At 38.4% G+C, this 15,333-nt stretch overlaps 1 long non-coding RNA gene across 1 annotated transcript; it reads right to left on the minus strand.

Moving 5' to 3' along the window:
- Positions 1 to 329: 329 nt before the first annotated feature.
- Positions 330 to 14,160, minus strand: LOC147653145 (uncharacterized). Its single transcript, XR_015286874.1, has 2 exons — positions 13,895 to 14,160; positions 330 to 5,830 (listed from the first exon to the last, which is right to left on the minus strand). It is a non-coding gene; the product is annotated as an uncharacterized LOC147653145 (long non-coding RNA).
- Positions 14,161 to 15,333: the final 1,173 nt, after the last annotated feature.

A 15,333-nucleotide genomic window follows, 5' to 3' on the forward strand; every position in this document is an offset into this window, starting at 1 on the left:
AATGCAATGCCCATGGTGCAGATAAAGTGCTTATGAAAAAGGTGGATGTAACATCTGTACTGGCACTGAACGCCTGTTCTAAAGTAATAGCTGCAAAATGCCTCCTATAAAGCATAAGACTGTTAGTACAGCTGCAGCTTTTAATAGCTATTGAATTTCTTGATCAGGGAGGCAGGTCCAGAGCAAGGGAAATGGACAAGTGAAACTATAAACTGCTATTTTACACCTATGAATGTAATATCAAATAAATGTGGCCAAACCCACTTTTATTTTTTTAAGAAATTCATCCCCAGAGAGCCTCATGCTAGATCTTAGCTAGCAAGCCATCAGAAGGCACTTATGTCAGCCTAACCCTGAGGTTTCCAAGATGCATAGCTGTACAGCCTGCATATATATATATATATTTATATTGCTTATTCTATCTGTATATATATATATGTATATCTTGCTTATTAAATCTGTAACACAAGCCTGCACCCACACATGCATGCTAAAACCTCATGCATCATTTCTGCACTTACTCAGGGCTATTTGGTTCTAGATCAGTGCAAACAAGCAGTGAAAAGATAAAACAATAGGCAGTTTTTAAGATGGTTCTGCAAGAAAAAATTATACCGAAGAGACTGAGTTGCACAGACTTCAGTATGGGCAATAGGATGGAACCAGTAAACTCATTACCATGTTAACTTATTAAAATTATTCCAAAAAATACAGCTGTCTGGCATTCTCTCAGGTTTCTTATTTAAATACCTTAGTAGTAAGATGAATTCATGTCTAGGAGGCCCCTGTAAATTACTAGAATCATTTTTACTTTGCATTTATAATTACAGCTTTTTGTTACTGATGGAACTTCTATGGAATTACCAGATTTTCAGTATGCAGATAAACTGCATTTTAATATTTTTAAGCTTATTGTCTTGCAAATTCTTCACATCTCCTATTAGCCTGGAAATGAAATCTCTCACTTAATACTCAGGCAGCAGTGGTTGCTGAAACTGCAGATTCACCCAAAAATACCCCAGATGGAGCACTGAATATTCACAGAATATTCTGAATTGGACCCACAAGGGTCACTGAGTCCAACTCTCCAGGAAAAGGCCCATACAGGGATTGAGCCCACAGCCTTGGTGTTGATTTGTCTCAAACACAGATTAGACAGGATTGGTTTGGTTGTTTTGTTGTGTTCAGGAACACTTTTTCCTCCAAGAAGACAGCAGTTTTCAAGCTGATGTCTACCCAAAGTGTGTCCCAGGCCTGTAAACCCTTCTGAGCCCCAAAGAACAACTTTATCTACCCAACTTCCAGTACCACTTAAATCTCCTGGCACCTGATCTCACTGTGTTTCTTTTAATATGGCTAATTTTTTTTTCTAGCTGGCACACATGCTGAGAAGTACCCAAACAGATAGATAATTATCTCCTTCTAAAAGCAATGCAGGATAAGACATACAGCTGCCAAAGCTTGCTTGAGACCTTGGAGAATCTTGAAAAGTTAGTCCTAGCCAGCACCTCAATTAACTTCATGGGTGGTGGTGCCAGTTTAATGATAAGAACACCACAATGATTCTCAAAGAGGTGGATCTGACTTCTGGTTACTTCCCAAGAAATTGTTTTGACTGCAGTCTTTTTGGTTGAATCCAAGGCACAGTAAAGCCAGAAGTGATAAAAAGCAGTGGATCAAAAGAAGAGAGGGAAGAGCACAGTCAGAATCTTCTGGCCTAGAAAGCTTATTTGAAAAGTGTAAATTAGCCCACTGAATTAGTCCTGCTAAGCAATTTAGATATACACACTCGAGGAAGCAAGACTGAGTGCCCCCAGTGCCTCCTTCCAGGTGAGTCAAACTCCCTTTTCTGCCTCTATGCTCTGCTTTTCCAAGTGGCCTGCTTGCTGTCTCTTCCACACTTCTTCACTTGGTCCTCTCTGGGGCACAGCAGATCTGAAATCTCCAATAAATTTTGTAAAAGGATTAAGGGAAAAACCCAAAGTATTTTTTAAAGGGAATAATCAGGGATTTTTACAATTATTACTATTTCACAAATTATAAAAGCCCCATTTCATAGCACAGGCAGAGCATCTCCTCCCCTCTAATAAGAGCCCACCTGCAGTGCTGCATCCAGCTCTGGGGACCCCAGGGCAGCAAAGACAAGGACCAGAGGAGGGATGCAAACATGACAGGGGGGATGATGCTCCTGTGAGGAAAGGATCATCATCATGAGAGAGCTGGGGTTGATCCAACTGGAAAAGGAAAGGCTCTGATGACACCCTGCTGGAGTCTTTGAGTTCTTGAAGGGGACTTGTAAGAAAGATGGGAGCAAACTGTTGAGCAGGGCCTGTTGTGACAGGACAAGGGGCACTGGTTTCAAACTAAAGGAGGGTCAACTTAGATGAGACATGAGGAAGAAGTTTTTTCACAAAGAGTAAAACACTGGCACAGGTTGCCTGGAGAAGTTGTGAATGCCCCTATCCTTAGGAATACTCAAGGCTGGACAGAGCTCTGAGCAGCCTGATGCAGCTGAAGACATTCATTGACTGCTCACTGCAGAGTGGTTGGACTAGATGGCCTTCAAAGGTCTCTCCTAACCCAGACTATTCTGTGACTGTGATCTACAGAGCAGAGAAGACTAAACAGAAAAAGCACAAAGCCATCGCATGAACCGCTAAGAAAACAGTGCCAACACAAAAATTACCAGCTGAGAGATACAAATTTTTGGTTTGCAAAATCCACCTGCCAGAAGAAGGTCACAGAGTAGATCCAGATCTGTTGACATCCACAGGAGCTCTGCCTGTCCTTTCAGAGACGCCAGCACACCAAGCCAAGAGATTAAAATCTGGTGAAGCTGAATAGAGACTTCAGGAAGACAAGTTCAGACGGCAATGGGCTTCAGTGGAGCGCGTGATTATCACCGTGAGCTTTGAGCTTCAGTCCCCTGACAAATAAACACTCCAATGGAAAGTTCAAAACAAAAGATTTGCCAGATGATGGAAATGAAACATTAAAACCCTGCTGGATTATGTGAATACTTTCATACATCTTTTGAACAGGTAACAGAAAGTGTTGAAGTGTTTTCTGTATTATAAAAGGAAAGACAAGTCTTTGCTGAAGATTTGAGTGACTACTGAGTTGAACAGAGGCCTGGGAGACAGCTTTGAGTGAGCTGGAGTATGAGCAGTAGCCCAGTGGTGGCATCAGGAAGTCTGGGGCAGCAAAGAGACATCCCAGGTAAGCCTGTGAAGCTCTGAAGGACTGTTTTACCTGCGAGCTGTATCCTAAAGTGCTTACAGACCCCTCATTTGGAAATGTATTCTGCTGCAGTCACTGTTAACTGCAGCACAGACACAGCAGAAGGCTCATCTTCACTATTGTTACTCGTTTAAGCAGAATCTTCCAGAGGTCAGAAAATGATGGCTCAAATTAATAGAGATGAATTAATAATTCATATTAACCTTTTTATAAAGAGTAAAAAGAAGCAAATGGGATTCTGTGCTCTGACTGCTTTGAAAGCTGCCTGCTCAGGAAGAGCTTTCTTTCAATTATATGTAATGGGATTATAAGCACATTGTCCTCAGTAAATTTCTTCTTAGAAATAGACAATGCTGATAAACTTTCCACAACAGCTATAAAATACAAGCAATTTTAAACAAACTAATATTCTCTGCATTGCAAATATTCCTATTAACATAATCAGAGCAGTGATCAGCACTCCTATAAAATGCCAGTGCACTATAGGATAATGTTTGAAGTAAAAAAAATGGATTTTGCCCATGTAAAATATTTTCAACTATTTCAATTAAATGTACAATTCTCCTGCATCTTCTGGCTCTATTTCCTGCTGTTATAAAACAGCAGCTACATTGCACTTCTACCACACAGATAGGTTAGCTATTATTACTTAGCTCCTGCTTTTTATCTGGTCACAAAAGCATAAGGTTTGGCCTTCTTTCTGTTCATTCTTGGTGACCAAATATTTCAAGTATTAATTTGGCTGCAGCACAGTTTTGCACACACAGCATGTAAGCTGCTCAGCACAAAAGAGAAAAGAGATCTGCAGGCCCAAATCCTGCCACCAAGTAAAAGAGAATGAAGTTGAATCCCAGAAATCAATGATGTGCTGTATCTGATGTGCACACTTACACAAGTGTGTTTAACTCTTAAAATTTGGCATGCATAGAAATTATACTTATTTGTAAATTAGAGGATCCTTAAGCATCACCCATATGTGTACAAAACACATATTTATTAAGATATATTAAAGTGATGCCTCAGAAATGTAGATGGTTCAGCATATTAAGTCTAAGAATACATCTGGAAGGGGTAGTCCCATCTATCAAAAACTAAACAGGTGTGAGAACATCTGGGAGTTGCTTTCAAACTGAAAAAATTACAAGACATCTTGCAGAAGATGCTACCTGCAATGTCCCATTCTCAGCATCAACTGGCCATTACACCACAGATAAGAAATGAAAGAACATGGACCAAGGGGTTTCACATCCTAAAAAAACACTAAGGCTCAAACTGATTTTTTCAGCTTGTTTCTATCAAGGAATGACCATAAGAATTTCCAAGCAATATACAGTAGAATATTTGAATAAGAGGAATGGAATAAAATGCTGAGAAAAGGAATTAGAACCTGATTTTTAAAATCCTTCTCATAGAAAAATGATGTCTGAACAAACTTGAATGTCTGGCTTTTATTTCCTGATCCTGCAAATTGCCCTACTTGTCAGCTTTACAAGTATAAGCCATTGGAATGAGCACAGAGCATCTGCTCATGGATTTTTAAATTTCACATATATAATATTTTCAGAATCATATCTTGACAATAAAAAGATTCTTTTCATTCCTGCCTTCCTATGATATGATGTGACAACCTCTCCAACGTTCAGGAAACAAGAGTATCCTGAGTTATTCAGCATAAATGTGTTTACATTTTTTTAGGCATATCAGTCACTTGCAGTAGTTTTTTCTTTCTCTCTCTTGATTAGTACATATCCTAATGCCTCAACAGCCCAAACATGAATGTGAATAGATAAGCTAAAACCTGAAAATTTCAAGAGCAGTGCAGTGCGTGCTTTCACCTCTCCCCCTTTTAAAAGTGTCAAATGCTTCCTGACATGCTTGGGTCCATGGAAATGGAACATATTTTCTCATTACATTAATTAATGGGTCTGCTTGGGTGGTATAATTCAGTATAAATTTCCTTTAGTATTCTGTCATACCTAAAAAGGATCTTATTTTTGTGATGTCTTTAAATTTTTATGACTTCTACTCTGTTTAGTCTGTGTGTAATCCTTCTTTTGAAACTTAATGTCCTAGAAAATCTGCAGGTTTCTCTCAAAACTGGCACACTCTGTAGTTTACAGTCATTTCTTTTTCTTGCCTTCTTAGAACTCCCTGCAAGTCCTTAAGGTGTAGTTCACAGCTCAGGGAATTTATGATTACATCTTCAATGTGAACCCAAGCACTGCGATACATTAAACCTGACAAGATGCCGTTCATTAATCTCTGAAATACAGCCAGGTGTGATGTAATGAAGAGAGGCTTCCAGCTCAGAGAAGCCTAACACAGCTCCCAGCTCAGCTTGATGGTGGCTTCCTTTACCTCATCTGGGAGAAGGACTGCCTGGGTGGGGACTCTCCTGGAAGTGTAATTCCAGAAAAATGTGGTTTGGGGAAAATGAGAAGGGGTAATCTCTTGCTGTGCCAGTGCTTCTCTAACAGCTCAGCTTCTGCTTTCCTTCCATTTCCAGGTTAGAACACTAACTTGGTCATGCTGTCATGAACCACAACTTCCCAAGGAAATGGTTTGATGGGCTGGAGGTACAACTTTATGCCTGAAAAAAAAAAAAAAAAGGAGCATTTTAAATATTGGAGTCTCTGCTAGCAGTGAAAGCAACAGCAGGCTCAGAACACAGAGCAGCAAGTGCTACAATTTACACAAATTGTTTAATCAAAACAAGGCTTTAACTAGTTGTGACAATTTACTCCTGGTTTTTTTTAATGTATAATTGCATCATTTCAAAACAAAAAAGGGTAAAACCAGAGAAAATATAAGGAAAAGCTCACATCATTAATTCAAATCTCAAAATAAATTGATACATGTTATTACCCAATTTTACTTCATTAACAGCACATGGGGAATACACATTGAGTAAAAATAAGGCTTTGAAACTCATCCCAATCATGGCAACAGAAGAAACTTTGTGAATGAAACTCATATTCCTGAATTGAAAAACAAACAGATGTGTTTTTTAAATGTGGAAAGAAACTGTGAAAATAAATTTATATAGAGTCCATAATTTAGCCTTTTACATCCATGAAACATTGAAGTCCACATCCTAAAACATATTAGGCCACTAAGTAGATTTGCTCTCTGCAAATCATAACCAAGTTGGTTATTGCAGCAGAGCAAATCTGATTGATTTTTCACAGGTTACTTGATTTGATTCATTTTAGGCAGCTACAAAGATAAATTTTGAGAACAAAGATAATTCCTACTATATCTACCCCAGAAACAAAAGACAGGACTTCTCAGAAGTAAAAGAATTTGGGCAACCTTTGTACTACCTTTTGAAACTTCTAGGAAAGAATGAAGAGCAAGACTAGCCTTGCATTTTCTTCTGACCATGGAAAAGTTATGAGGAGAAGGCTCCTCTTTTTAACTTGTCTTTCTAATTTTTTTTTTTGTAATTATTGTTATTATTACTTTATTAAATTCTCTCCTGTTTATTTCAGAAGAGATTCTTCCTAGCTCTTTCTGACCTCCTCATCATGGACAAAGTGAAAAACACAGGATAGAATAGTAAAAAAGATTGTGGAACTGGAAACAGACAGAAGATAGCCTGGATTTCTATCCTAACATGCACAGCCCCAGTCACTGAACACAACTTTTAGAAGAGAAATTACATCAGTAAATAGATAGGAATACACTGGGATTAGTCTGCAGAAAAATATTGTACCTAAAACCTTAAGTGTCTAAAGGATTTTACTGTATTTATGCTCAGGGCATTCAAATACTTTTTGCAAATATTCTGGAAATTTGCTTTCAGAACTGATTTAGGCAGATACTGATGGACACTCCCAGAAAGTGAATCATGTATTTAATGAGAAACCAGATTTTTAGAATTGCATTCATGCATTAGATTAGAAATTTCTCTTTTGGCTACGTTGCCTATCAAGCTAAGTTTTAGTATGATATCAAATAAGTACTGCCCTGATTAGTTGGTTGATTATCACAGAATCATAGACTGGCTTGTGTTGGAAGAGACCTTAAAGACCATCCAGTTCCACCCCCCTGCCGTGGGCAGGGACACCTTCCACTAGACCACGGTGTTCAGAGACCCCTCCAGCCTGGCCTTGAAGACCTCCAGGGATGGGAAATCCACAGCTTTCCTGGGAAACCTGTTCCAGTGCCTCACCACCCTCACAGCAAATTATTTCTTCCTATTATCTAATCTAAACCTGCTCTATCTCAGTCTGAAGCCATTCCCCCTCTCCCTGTCATTCCATGCCCTGGTGAAAAGTCCTTCTCCAGCTCTTTTTCAGCTCCCTTTAGGTGCTGGAAGCTGCTCTCAGGTCTCTCTTGAGCCTTCCCCTCTCCAGGCTGAATAGCCCCAGCTCTTACCATTTCTTTAAATATATATCTCTTATTTAATGACATTAATTGAATTAAACATATAAAAATATTAAATTACTCACTCCAACCACTTGAGAGTATCTTAAATCTTCAGAATTACTTTGAACTCGCTCACAAAGAGAAGAATAGGTGATGCACATCAAATTAAATATCCCACAAGAAGAATTAATTTAGCAACGGTCAAGGTATGTTGCAACTTCCCCAGTTAACTTTGCATTCCTGCCCTGAGTTAACATTACATCAACTCTGGATCAATTCCTGCCTTGCAAGATAATTTGACACAAGAGTACTTGCTTTTGCTAGAGGTGTGCTACCAACGCTTTATCCTGATCTGTCTCAGCCTTTCCAGACTGTTTTCTGTTGCAGGAAAGGCATTTGGCAAAGCTAGAAATGTTTCTTGTGAGATAAATATTTAAGAAAGCAATAATTGTGAAACAAAAGTACTCCAAAACTGACACTATTCACCACATTTGGAGGGGTTTTTTTTCCCAGCAATAGCCAGATTTATCACATTCCAAGACTAATAATAAAATTTAAATTCTCTTGATGCCTGGCTCACAATCTTCACTAAAATACTGAACCCTCTAGGCCTCTTCCTGTACTAATGCTACATTCATTAAAAAAATCACTAGACCCAAGCATGATGGTACAACTGTGGTCAATCATTTCAGGTAGGGGTGGACCCAAAGCCATTAGTGAATTAGTTACTTAATCCCAGGCTGTGTAAAAACTTGGATCCACCATGAAAACAACTGGTAGAACAAATCAAGAATACCTACTCATACTTCAGGAAAACTTTAAACTGAAAATTTTGCCCACAAGAATGACAACTACAGAAACTGGCTGCAGCCTTAGCCTTGCAAATAGTGAGCCATTTATGGTTTCAAGCTGAAAGAGATATCAGGTTTAGATTAGATATTATGAAAACATTCTTGACTGTGAGGGTGGCGAGGCACTGGATCAGATTGCCCAGAGCAGCTGTGGCTGCCCCATCCCTGGCAGTGTCCAAGGCCAGGTTGGATGGGGCTTTGAACAACCTGGTCTAGAGGGAGGTGTCCCTGCCCATGGCAGGGGGTTGGAACTGGATGATCTCTGAGGTCTCTTTCTATCCAAGCCATTCTGTGATTGATTCTATTATTCCATTACAAATGATACTGAAGGAATTTGAATGCTTAGATTCCTTTTAAAATTTTGAAAACATTAAGATTTTTATGTTTTTTGAGAAAGTCATCAAATTACTCACACAAGAAATAATGCAAGAGTTACTCTGAGCCAGGTTTTCCTCTCAAAAGTTCACTGATACGTGGAGAATATCTACAACTGATATTTTGTATTTCCACAGCCTTTATACTTCCCTGAAGCAAAATAACTTTCTGACAATTGTGTATTTAACATCATCTTAAATTAAATAATTAGACAATATCTCAGAATACAACCAATTATTGTAACAATTTAGGCTACTAGTCAGGAAAGGGATTCACACTGGATGCTCTTGGAGACTGTCAGAAATACCCTTCATCACTTCAAAATGCAACTGTTATTCCAGATTCCAGAAGCAAAAAGACAAAACCTCTGTAAATTCCAGGTCTCTTGCAAGAGCAAGGGAGTTCTCAAAAATCCTTCCAATGCTACAGTGTTTCCAGTGTCATGGCCAACAAACCCAAATCTCAGCTACAGAAGGAAATGAAGCTTTAACTAATTACCTTTCAATAGCTCCTAGAGCTGTTGTACAGATGCTTTATTCAGATAAGTTAACAGCAAGTCTACACTGCCTTCTGAATAGAAAATCTGCTGTTAATACCAGAAATAAGCAATATTCTCTAAGAGTATTGACACCAGAACTATTCTCTCTCTTCTTTTTCTTCTCGGTACTTGGCTAAAAGTTACGGGCCAAATTTTATGTTCTAAAATTAAATCTTGGCACTCAAAATTTATACCTTTATGTCACCTCCCACCCAAAGTTTCAGATAACTTTGAAAGGGCCAACTAATTCTCTAAATATATCATCAATATTAGCTACATCTTGCGGAAAAGGAAGCAAAGCTGGCACAATGAATCTGAATCTGATTTTTAACACTGACTAGTCTAAAGTCCAGGAACAAACCATTTCTATTCCTGGAAGACTATGAATATAGATTCTGAATAACAGCCACTAGGTTTGAAAAAGATACACTAAAATAGTGCTCGGCAGATGCGGAAAAACATGGCTGGTATTATCCAATAGCTACTTCTTTTTCTGCATTATCTCAGCCATTACTCCATCCTCAGTTCTGTAGGAACATCCACCACTCACAGACATATTTTATGTAACAACCTCTCTTTACCTGTAAACAAACCCTGATCTTTGCAGAAGCCTGTCCCACGCCACTCTGCAGATTCCCCAGAGCACAAATGCATGACTTACGGGAAAAAGTTTGAGATATTTATTCATTTGTGCTGGCACACCTGACCACACTTCTCAGTAAGTTTAATACAAAACCCCAGGTGAAGCAGGAGGCTTTTCTAAACATCTGTGGGAGTCTGTCATACCTATGCCCACGAACTATTTGCCCATTGAGCTATCCAAAAGCTGTCACGGTCTTTAAAAAGTCAGGCTCTACTGAAACAGAATCCTTCTCTAAACAGAGTGGGAGGTTAACTGATTTCATTCTATCTGCTTCTATTCTTTGATTTTATCTTTTAATATTAATATCCTTGAGACCACCCATCAGCTAACCTGCTTAACAAAACTTACTGCCCAGTTATCTGATCAACAATTGCAGTGAGGCAGAATTCCCTAAAAAGACGCGTAAGGTAATTATTTAATTACATTCTTATATCATGGATCATTCTATTTGATTTTTTTTTTAATCTAAATATTCAAAACAATATAGTGGATATAGGTTCATATTTAAGATAGTAGGACACTTTAGCACTGAGATTTGATTCAACAAGATACTTAAAGCCAAGTAGTTCTACTTGGATTAGTTTGCAAATTGTAAGCCCCAAATCTCTTACCATTAGAACTTAGTAAAAAAAAAAGAAATTCATCCTCTTTAAATTTTGAAAAATTAACTTGAGTGATATAAAAATAATTCCTATGCAATATGCAAGATTTACTGAATGACCTAAAGGTAAAGGAGAATGGAAGAACTATTTGTGGAGGACTCAGTAGTGTTAATGTTAATGTTTGAACTTGAGGATCTTAAGGGTTCTTTCCAATCCAAATGGTTCCATTATTCTATTTTTATTTTATAGTCTTTATCCTATATTGTATATGCCATTTGTTTCAAACTGATTCTAAATGAAGGAAAGCTAAAATGGAGCATTGCTCAAGTTCTATGGAGCCTCATAAGATTGTAAAGCAAAGGAGGTTTGCATTACAGATATTAAAATAGCTGACTTTTCCATCTGAACAGCACACTACAGTCCAAATCATAGGAACACACTCTGAATGCATGGCTGCTCTGGAAATGCACCTCCATTGCAGGGAAGGAAATATGGGATTAATAATGTTCGCTCCGAGAGCAGAATTTACCAGTTGTAAAAGCACAAAACACATGCTATATATTGATTAAAGAAAAAAAAGGTCCATCTAGTTTCATTGATGTGCTGTCAACACCATGTCACCAAGTCCCCAGAAACGTGCCACCTAGTGGAGCCTGTACCCATGTCCTGCAATCCAGGAGCAGCCAGACCTGCTCTGGTGCCTTCTGCTACCTTGCCTGGGAGAACTGCTCTGCATTCTCCATTCCCCTCACTGCAAACCTCCCATCCTCCTCTGCCCTCCCTGCAAAACTTGCTCTGCTTACAATTTAACCAGAAGATTTCTAGAATATCTACTACTCATGACTAAAAGCATTTAAATAAACCCTGAACCAATTCCAAAATTAGTTGAGTACAGAAAAGTGTGCAAACAGGAAAAGTCAAATGCAGCACTTTCTCTGCTGTCTGCCTAAGAGTGGAACCTGCATGAGACATTATTCCAGTATAAGAACATTTTTCCAATATCAGATATTCCTTTTCCCCTAACCAGAAGTAAAGGATGGAGATGATGAGAAAAGAGCTTTTCACTGCTAAACAGGAAGACAGACACACACATAACTTACATGCCAGAGGAAACAGCTGGGAAAATTAATCTGGGGACTGAAGAAAGCAGATGAGACCAAATAACAGCCAATTTCAGCTACCTAGAAGAGGGTATCATCTGAGTTGAAATTCTACATTAGTATGCAATTTTCCACAGGATGACTTTATTTTCCAAAGATCCCAAGCACTTCTGAAGGCAATACGATAATTGCTCCTATAAATTCATAGCACCAAATCACCTCCACCTTTCACCAAAATCTAATTGATTCTTTTTTCCTTGAATTTGAATACCAAAATACGTAGATTCTTTCAATCTTATGTTATACTTAAAGAGTGGAATTTTTTTATGAAGTTTCACTGTACACTTTTCTTTTGCATGGAATTTTCTGAGTTTAAAGATTGTTGCTTCATGTAGGTACAGTAGGCAATAAGCATAAGAAATTTCAATACAAGTAGAAAGAACATCCAGAGAAATATGAAATACATTCACATACTGAGATTCTCTGATCCATATAGATCCATATAGATAGACCTTAGAAGAATCACCCATAGACCTTTTTCCCTCTCTTCTTCAAAATTATTTGCAAGTAAATATAACAGTTAAGAAGCAAAGGAACATAACCTACCTCCCCCCAGACAGCCCTGCATGGAACCACTGGGGTTCTAGTCCAACACATTATAATTATGAATTTTTGGGAAATGTGTAAGTATAGGCATTGCTTTACCAGTCAGACATTAATGGCAGTGCACAGGTTTCTAACACAGATCCAGCCAGTGCTCTGTTAAACTCTCTGTTTGTGCTTTGAGAAGGAACAGTCTGTCCAGAGAAAACAGGCTAGGCTTGGTGATAAGGGGGGAATGCAGACACATCAGAAAGCATCCATGTGTTAAGATCACAGGGCTGTTTGTTAAGCATCTGCTGAGGAAAATTAACATCATCTAGATTTTTACCATGTTGCCCTCTCTACTATGGTGAGGCTCAAATGCTCCACTTGAGTTGCAGCTGCTTTATTTGAACAAATAAAAGAACAACCAAACAAAGATAAATTCTTGCCATGTGTCCAGTTTAAAAGGCTCAATTGGAAATAAAAGCTATAGAATGCTTTCAAACACACATCCTCACCCCAAGATACAACAAGTTCTGGGGAACAAAAATCGGCTATATTTGTCATTTCTTGTAAAAAATAAACTCAGGTGGTTATTTTTTCCCCCTCCTATCCCCAAAGCCTATGTGTTTCTGCTTCCAGGACCCTAGCTGGTAGATTGGAAAGGGGAAATGTTTTCACCTTAGGCAGGTGCAAAGATTAATAAATTATTCTATAATATCATGGCAGCTGCAAATTACCTGACTAGTCTAGTGAAGATTAATTTCCTTTTCTCCCACAATCTCAAATAGTGATTTCCTCTTCTTGTAAGAATATTTGGTATTGTGGTCAAACTGTAAGCAGAGCCACAGTATTTCAGACTTTTGTGCAATTCAATTTTCTTTCATGAGAAATAAGACTCCTCAAATTTGTGTCAGCTGGGGGAAAAAAAAAATCTAATCTAATCTAAAATGAAGAGTCAATTTTAATGAGAAAGCAGAAGCAAATTAATGGTTTCTAATGGTTTCTAAACTCTAATGGTTTCCCCAAACACATGCCCCCTGTGCTGTCCAGCACTGTCCATACCCACAGCCAGCCTGTGCTGTGAGACACACAGAGTTCCACTGCAGTGAGCCTGGACCAGAGCATCCATCAGGAACTAACGAGGGATGAGAAAAGCAACTGGTAACAGTTAAAGCAAGTGTTCACAGGCTGCTTTGCATGGGTTGCTCTGCATTCTTTTGCAATGAACAGGGAAAGCTGTGATTGGCTCCATATGACTGGCAAAGGTGATGATAACATGACTTATGAGCAACCTGCCACGAAAAGTATTTATCTTGCAATATATGAGGTGTGCACGAGGAAAGATGCTCCTCTAGAGGCACATCACACAGTAGTTAAACACACAATTTAGTGAGGTGATTATAAAATCACCTCAATACTCATGTAAGCAAAGAACTTTTGCAGCCACAAGGCAATCACAGGTATCAGAACTGTGATGAAAGTAGTGGATTTTGTTCAAGTCCCACTTTTAGAAACAAATCTTTATTTAATAATCTCAGACCTTGAAACCAGCACAGCATGCCAAACTAATGACACAGGTATCATACTTAGAGAAAGTGATAGAACTTTCCAACTCAAAAGGAACCATCATGCTTCCTGCTGTGTGACACATTACCACAAAGGCCTCCTCTTGGCTTCTTCTGTTCTTTTCCAACCTATTGTAGTCTGGATTCTCTCTTACTCGTTGCAATTTTGGTTGTTTCCTCTTTCAAGTTAAGTTTCCAGATGTTGCTCACCCAATCTTTCCCTGCCACACAGCATCCTTTGCCTGAACTTCTCCACCATTCCCTTCTGTGTTTCCCCCCCACTATTCAACTCACAATCTCAGTCAAGATTTTGAAACCTGTTGTAAATTATATTAATTGGCAGTTCTTTCCTGCAGCTGTGTGCATTTCTTAAGACCACATACTTACAGGGCTTGGGGGAGTGGTTCTTTTTTGCCTTCTTTGGACGAGTTTTATACTAAACCAAATTGCACCTGGTTCCAACACCACCTGAATAGTCATGCTGGTACCTTTCAGGGATCCTAGCAGGGACAGGTTTATAATTATTTTGTTCAGTATTCAAATGGGAGAGAGTTGTATGGGAAACTTATGAGGAAAACTGGATTATGCAGAACATGCTATCTTAGGTAGCTCATCAATTTTTTTCCTACATGCTAAATGCAAAAATACATTAATGAATAAAGAGCTTTAACAAACATGAGTCATGAGGTTGCCTGGTAAAAAAGTGAGGCCGTATGAGCATGGGCAAGGAGTTTTATTAGCCCTGCTAATAAGGAAAGTTTCTATTTTTATTTAGAATCAATTTAACCCACATAGTTTAGAAAATAATTATTTAGAAAATAATTTAGGTTGCCTTAAAATTACAGTATTAATTTTCACAGTTCATTTTATAATATGGCCTCAGAAATTAAAAACAAAATCCTGAAATTATTCAAAGAAAATATGAATAAAACCTTCAAGTCAGACCACAGCACTGTAGTATGCCAAAATAAAATCTTGAATCTGTCCAATATCTTTGAGTCCTAACAAAATCATTCAAGAAAGGGTACTGTTTCTTTACATATGCACTACAAAATCAGTAAGGAAAAAGTAACTAGGAAGAGAAAATTAGAGGGAAACTAGAGGGAAAATTTTGAGTTTAGATATTATTGTGACTTTTCAGTTTGAAATAAGGAAAAAAAAACCCTAGCTTTGTTGAAAAATGAAAAAGTGCCATCCAAATATTTCATTTAATAGATATATCTGAATCAGAAAGCTCAAAACCATGGTGGCAGAATAGCTGTAACCAGTAAGGTTATCTGTAGAAGACACTTTTACTCTGGCTTCCAATACCTCTTCCCCAGTAGAGCTGACCAGTCTAAAATCTCGACAAGACACATCTGGAGTCATGCAGGGAAACTGAAATTGCCTCCATCAGACATAATCGAGGCCCCAGCAGTGACATATCCTCCCATATTCAGTGACCAGTGATGCAAGCAAAG

Source organism: Cyanistes caeruleus, chromosome 5, assembly GCF_971803275.1.
Source record: "Cyanistes caeruleus chromosome 5, bCyaCae1.hap1.1, whole genome shotgun sequence".
Classification (NCBI taxonomy): Eukaryota; Metazoa; Chordata; class Aves; order Passeriformes; family Paridae; genus Cyanistes; species Cyanistes caeruleus.